Raw genomic sequence first — 7,500 nt, forward strand, 5'->3', positions numbered from 1 at the left:
TATTTCTTGCAGCCGCCCCCCGGACCTCCTTGGGTGGCGGCACTTGCAAAAAGGCCTTCTCTGATGACCTGAGATGGCGAGCCAGATTGTACGGGAGTAGGCAGTCTCTAAGATATCCTGGCCCAGAGCAGTATAGGGCTTTAAAGGTCAAAACCAGCACCTTGAATTGGGCCCGGAAACGAATGGGCAGCCAATGTAGCCCCCGGAGAAGCGGGCTGACAGAGTCAAACCGCCTGGCTCCGGTGACCACACGGGCCGCCGCATTCTGTACTAATTGTAGTTTCTGAACCTTCTTCAGGGGCAGCCCCACATAGAGCGCGTTACAGTAATCTAACCTCGATGTCACCGTGGCATGGATCACCGTGGCCAGGTCTGCACGATCCAAGTACGGTCGCAGCTGGCGCACCAGCCGAAGCTGAGCGAAGGCCCCCCTAGCCACAGCCGCCACCTGGGAATCCAGGAGCAGCTGCGAGTCCAGGAGGACCCCCAAGCTGCGAACCTGCTCCTTCAGAGGGAGTGCAACCCCATTCAGAGCAAGTCGATAATCCAGCACCTGCATCGAGGATTTCCGAACCAGAGAGCCTCTGTCTTATCCGGATTTAATTTCAGCTTGTTAGCCCCCATCCAGATCCTCACTGCCTCCAGACAGCGCTCCAGGCCCTCAACCGCCACCCTGGAGTCTGGAGGAAAGGAGAGATAGAGCTGGGTGTCATCAGCATATTGATGACACCTCACTCCAAACCCCCGGATGACCTCTCCCAGCGGTTTCATGTAGATATTAAATAGCATGGGGGACAGAATTGAACCCTGCGGCACCCCGCACCTCAAGGGCCAGGGTGTCGAACAGGCATCCCCCAGCACCACCATCTGGAACCGACCCTCCAAGTAGGAGTGGAACCACCGCAAAACAGTGCCTCCAACTCCCAACTCGGCCAATCGGCCCAGAAGGATACCATGGTCGATGGTATCGAAAGCCGCCGAGAGGTCCAGCAGGACCAACAGGGACGCACTCCCCCTGTCCAGTCCCCGGCGTAGGTCATCCACCAAGGCGACCAAGGCAGTTTCCGTCCCAAAGCCTGGTCTGAAACCAGATTGAAAAGGATCCAGATAATCCGCTTCATCCAAGACCCTCTGGAGTTGGGCCGCCACCACCCGCTCAATTACCTTGCCCAGAAACGGGATGTTGGAGACTGGCCGATAGTTATTCAACACAGTGGAATCCAGGGAGGGCTTCTTCAGGAGGGGGCGAACCACCGCCCGCTTCAAGGTGAGCGGCAATGTCCCCTCCATCAAAGAAGAGTTGACCACCCTCCCCGTCCACTCAGCCAGTCCCCCCCGGGCCGCTCTAATCAGCCAAGCTGGGCAAGGGTCAAACAGGCAGGCAGACGGCCTCACACTCCAAAGGAGTCTGTCCACATCCTCAGGCTGCACAAACTGAAAAGAATCCCACAATACTGGACAAGCAGTTGCCAAGGGGACATCAACAGACATTGTCAATGTGGCATCTAAGTCGCGACGAATACGATCAATTTTATCTGCAAAGTGTTGGGCAAGCACGTCACAGCGGCTGACCGTGTATTCCTCCTGGACTACCGAAGGGGCCTGATGAAGGAGGCCCCGCACCACACAGAACAGCTCTGCCGGACGGCTGTCAGCAGACGCAATGGTAGCAGAGAAGAACAATCTCTTCGCTGCTACCACCGCCACGGAGTAGGCTCTATAATGAGCTCTACTCCGTGTCCGATCGGATTCATCATGAGTTTTCTGCCACCGTCGCTCTAGACGCCTGCCCTGCCGCTTCATCGTTCGCAGCTCCTCAGTAAACCAAGGAGCCGCTCCGAGTCTGCGGCGTGGCAGAGGTCGCTCCGGAGCAATCTCATCCACAGCCCTGGACATTTCCCCATTCCAGAGGTCGACCAGGGACACAGATGAGGCGCCAGTCTTGGCAGTGGGAAAATCCCCCAGGGCCCTCAGGAAGCCTTCAGGATCCATTAGCCTCCGGGGGCGGACCATAGAAAACGGTCCCCCGCCTCTGCGGAGGTAGGAAGTCGCAACAAGCCTAAACCCTACCAGGAAGTGATCTGTCCATGACAACGGAGTGATGTTGATCTCCTCTACCTCCAGATCATTGCCCCCATGCCCAGCTGTAAACACCAGGTCCAACACGTGTCCTGCTGTATGTGTCGGGGCCCAGATCTTCTGGAACAGGCCCATGGTTGTCATGGCAGCCATGAAATCCTGAGCTGCACCTGCCACAGGGGCCTCGGCATGAACATTGAAGTCCCCCAGCACTAACAGGCGGGGGGCCTTCAATGCCACCCCCGAGATCACCCCAGTCAGCTCAGGCAGGGAGACTGTTGGGCAGCAGGGCGGGCGGTACACCAACAGAATCCCAATCCTGTCCGGTCCTCTCAACACAACATGCAAGCATTTGAACCCAGGAGACTGCTGGACAAGGCACCTGGTAAGGGAGATGGACTCGCGATAGACCATTGCAACTCCCCCTCCCCGTCCCTGCAATCTTGGCTGCTGCAACACCTGGAAACCTGGCGGACACAGTTCAGAGAGACTAACACCTCCCTCCCCGTCCAACCAGGTCTCTGTAATGCATACCAGGTCGGCTTTCTCATCCAGGATCACATCCCGGATGATACAGGTCTTGTTATTCACCGACCTGGCATTCAAAAGCAGCAGCTTCAGATCCAGGGACTCACTGCCAGGACCACCAAGTAACCGAGAATTGGGGGAAGGACCAGAAGGGGAGATAATCTGCCTACGATGAACTCTCCTGATCAGATGTGATCAGACATCAGATGTGATCAGACATCTGTTTGCGTGTAGAAGGCATCTTGTATTTTGGAGTCAATCTGGGAAAGACTCTGGTCTGGAACACTGAGAGATGCTGACAGTGCAGAAGTAGGTGAGGTAACTATCTGAGTGACAGCTTAATCTGTTAAGGATTGGTTGGTTGGCAACCTTCAGTCTTGAAAGACTATGGTATAAGCCTACAGCTCCCGGTATTCCCAGGCGGTCTCCCATCCAAGTACTAACCAGGCCTGACCCTGCTTAGCTTCCAAGATCAGACAAGATCGGGCATGGAAAGACTATGGTATAAGCCTACAGCTCCCGGTATTCCCAGGCGGTCTCCCATCCAAGTACTAACCAGGCCTGACCCTGCTTAGCTTCCGAGATCAGACGAGATCAGGCATGTGCAGGGTAACAGTTGCTAGTGTCTACAGATAGGAAGGGTCTGCTTGATGGTGGCACCTCATCTGTAGACTGCCTGCCTCCCCTGACTGCATGTCACTGCCTTGAAGGAAGGCAGAGGAGGTTTAAAAATCTCAGATCTCAATTATTCTGACTTGAGATGAGAATCATATTAGCTATAGCGGTGGTTCCCAAGCTGTGGGTTGGGACCGCTGTTTGGTGGGTTGCAAAACTGACAAGCTGATAGCAAAATGTACTGAGTCCTATGGAAACGGAAATAGAGCAGCACGTATGTATCTACTTGTGAGTAGGTGAACATACCTTAGTCCGCTCTGAACACAAAGCAACCAGAATGGTTCTGATCTGATAAATGTGGAGCTCAACAAACACTTCAGCAGGTTTCCCCCCTCCATAGTAAACGGATAAAAACAGAGGCTTGAGTAGCTGGTAAAGTGAAACTCTTTTTTAAAGTCCTGTGATGTTTGGTGGGTCCCAGTAGAGTATCATTTCAAAAAGTGGGTCCCAGTTTTAAAAGTTTGGGAGCCACTGAGCTATAGGTTTCAGAGAACCTTGCTGAGGCTTGTAAGGGCCACTAGATGGCGCTATTGTTCTAAGTGTCTGGTTAAGCTGTTTTAAAAAAGGAATTATAGCTCAGGTAGGCAGAGACTTAGGGCAGTACCAATCATCCTCATTGTGGGTCTGTGTTGAGGCCAGCTGCTGTCTATTGCTCAGCTATTTGGGGCCGTCTACCAAGGGCTGCTAGTTGTTCAACTATATACTTTGGAGAAACCTTTTCCCTGTAGGGTCACGGGAGACTTGCTCTTGGGCAAGGGCCTCCTTTGTTTCTTTGCAAGGGCTCTCCTGGATATCAGAAACTTCAAAGCGGTACAGAGTGTACCGCACATCCCCTGGAGAAAAACAAACAAAATCACAGCTTCCTAGAGGACGGGCCTGGAGCTGCCACTTATTTTTTGAACTGCTGCCATCTTGCCCAAACCAGGTGATTAAAAAAGAAATCAGGGTCGGAGAAGCAGAATTGCTTTGTTTTCCTCTTTGCCCACTGATCAAGGCTGCTGGATTCAGTGGTGTCACTAGGGGAGGCTGCGGGCCGCAATGGGGGAGGGCCGCATGGGGGAGGGGCTTTGACACCACTACTGGCTGAAAATTTTAAAAATCTTGGTATTTTTAAAGAATACCATCATGTTATATATCATTTAATGCGTAATTTCATGCAGAATGCAATGCAATGAACCTGCGTTGAAATAGCTGTTGTCTATCAAAAGTTATAGCCAGAAAACCAGCGAGGCAGGGCATACAGCAAGGGCATTGCCATGCCTGTTGTATGGGAGGAGGACCATCATGGGGTGACGTGCTGGCCTCCCACACCGGGTGCTGCAAACCTTGGTGAAGCCACTGGTTGGGTTGGTTGGTTGGTTGATCTCTCTCTCTTTCTCCCCCCCCCCCCCAAACCCCAGATAGTGCAACCCTTAGCAGTTTTCACTGTGCAGGTTGCCAGCTTGATGTAATGTCAGCCATTCCTGGAGGGCCTGTGAAATCTCAGGATTGCTTGTAGTTGTCACCTGGAGATTGGTGCCGATTTCCTGGAATCTCCAGATCTACCCTGGAAGGCTGGCAAACCCTACTCATCGCTTCTAGGAGGCACGCAACCCTATAGTCAACTCAGAATGCGGCACTCTTCGTAATATTCTGCTGCACCAGGGGTCCCGGTGTTGGCGACAAAAGAAATGGCAGTCTTTCTTTAGTTAGCGACGGCCCAGAAAGGATCCCGCTGAAGAGGCAATTGCTGTTTTTAAAATTTGGAGCCGATCACAATGCTGGTAATTTTGTGCAGTGAAAGAGTCTTGAATAGAAACCTGCCTGGTTTGTCGCGCTAATGACAGGCAGGGAGTGTGAATAGCAGCAGGTGTTTGGAAGTCCCTCCACCCAACCCTGGGTGCTCTTTCTGCTGATTCGTGGCTGACTGGAGAACTTCACTTGCAGGTGCTTGGGAGCCCAGGGTGCGGGGTAGTCGGGTGGGGAAAACATAAGCAAAACCTGAAGGGTCCCGGACTGGTGGTGCGCAAACATTTTCTTGCAATGCCAAGAAGCAAAGACCATTAGAAGAGTCCTGCCGCACCAGGCCAAGGGCCCATCTAGTCCAGCTTCCTCCTTCTCCCAGTGGCCCACCAAATTTCTCAGGAAGCACACAAGACCACAAGAGACATCCTGGTGCCACTCCCTTGCACCTGGCATTCTGAGCTAGGCTACTTCTAGAATCAGGAGGTTGCACATACCCATCGTGGCTTGTAACCTGAGATGGACTTTTCATCCATCAATCTGTCCCCAAGGTCTCTAGGCCAGGCAGCAACACCACATCCTGTGGCAAAGAGTTCCACAGACCAACTACACACTGGGTCAAGAAGTATTTTCTTTTGTTTGTTTAACTCTCCTACCACATGATTTTAGTATGTATGTATGGAACCTTTATTGGCATTAAAAAAGCATCAACATCTCTAAGGTTTGAGGGGCTTAGTGATGTGACCCAGCCTTCACCTGCCCCCCCCACCTGCCATTGACGGACTTGGAAAATAACACACGGGGAAAAGGTGCTCAAATATTTCTCTCCCTATATTTACACAAGCTTGCAGACTGCGGGAGCTGAACTGTTTGCGGGGCCATGAGCAGCAATCTTGCAAACTGCAGGAGCTCAGCTCTTTGCGGGGCAGTGAGCAGCTATTTGAGGTTTGATCAGCCTCAGGGCTTGAGGCAATTATCTGATCTTTCCATCACCCATGTTTTCACTGGAGGCTCTGTGGGTCCGACCAGAAATCGGGTCCCAACCCACCAAGCGGGTCCCAATCCAGAGTTTGAGCGACGCTGCTGTAGGAGAAGGTGGAGGTGTTGGTCCTTCAAGAACAGAGACACCCATTCATCTGTCACTTAGCTGGCTTGCTTGATGCTGCCAGTGAGAGAGTTCAAAGACTCCCTTTTGAAGTCACAGGCTGCCCTGCCGAATCTCTCATTAAGCCACAGCTTTCAGTTCCTCCAGCTGCATGGCTGGAGCTCCCATTGGACAGTTCCTGTCCCCAGTGCAGGAGGATGAAAGGCACATCAGATCTGGGGATGCTGTGATCAGGGCATGATCAGGAAGGACACACATGAGGCTGGCGCCTGGATTTTCAAAAGCAAACCCAACCACAGGAAAATGGTGTGATGGATTCGCTTCACTTATATGGCGTCGTCTTGCTTTTGCAGACAGTGTTTTACATCCAGTGAAGCCGCCATTCCCTGCCCCAATGAGCTTACAATCTGGATACGGGCACAAGGAGGAGGGAGGCCGGGAGAATTTGGGGCATTTGGTGGGCCGCTGTGAGATACAGGAAGCTGGACTTGATGGGCCTCTGGCCTGATCCAGTGGGGCAGTTCTTATGTTCTTAACTACAATTCCCAGGAAGCCTTGCAGGCCTCTTGTTATCTGGTGTGCTCCCTGGGGCATTTGGTGGGCCGCTGTGAGATACAGGAAGCTGGACTAGATGGGCCTATGGCCTGATCCAGTGGGGCTGTTCTTATGTTCTTAACTACAATTCCCAGGAGGCCTTGCAGGTCTCTTGTTATCTGGCGTGCTCCCTGGGGCATTTGGTGGGCCGCTGTGAGATACAGGAAGCTGGATTAGATGGGCCTATGGCCTGATCCAGTGGGGCTGTTCTTATGTTCTTAACTACAATTCCCAGGAGGCCTTGCAGGTCTCTTGTTATCTGGCGTGCTCCCTGGGGCATTTGGTGGGCCGCTGTGAGATCCAGGAAGCTGGACTAGATGGGCTTATGGCCTGATCCAGTGGGGCTGTTCTTATGAGAAACAAGAGAAACAAATGTAGTTGTTTCAGCATTTGTCCTGGCTTGAACAGCCATCCTGTCCACACTTCTCTAGCCCAGGGGCCATCACTAGAGTTTGTAGGTCAGCGCGACGCCCCCATGATGGACCTCCTCCCATGCAGAGGGGCAGGCAATGCAGAATGCAATGAAACACAGCGTTGATGGATCAGTCCTATCAAAAGTTAGAGCCCAAAACCCAGTGGGGTGAGGCAATGGTGCACCACCGTACCCACCTCTCGGAGCATTGCCCCCTGCCCACTGCATGGGAGGAGGTTCATGGGGGGGGGGGTTTGACATGCTGGCCTCCTGCACAGGGTGATGCAAACCCTCGTGATGCCACTGCCTGGAGCTACCAGGATCCTTCTGAATGCAAGACGTATTCTCCGCCATTGAGCTCCAGGCTCTTCCTTGGTTGCCTTAA

At 52.8% G+C, this 7,500-nt stretch overlaps 1 pseudogene; it reads right to left on the reverse strand.

The window, feature by feature from the left end:
- Positions 1 to 3,114: 3,114 nt before the first annotated feature.
- On the reverse strand, positions 3,115 to 3,231 carry LOC136633818 (5S ribosomal RNA; annotated as a pseudogene).
- Positions 3,232 to 7,500: the final 4,269 nt, after the last annotated feature.

The sequence above is a fragment of the Tiliqua scincoides genome, chromosome 13, assembly GCF_035046505.1.
Source record: "Tiliqua scincoides isolate rTilSci1 chromosome 13, rTilSci1.hap2, whole genome shotgun sequence".
Classification (NCBI taxonomy): Eukaryota; Metazoa; Chordata; class Lepidosauria; order Squamata; family Scincidae; genus Tiliqua; species Tiliqua scincoides.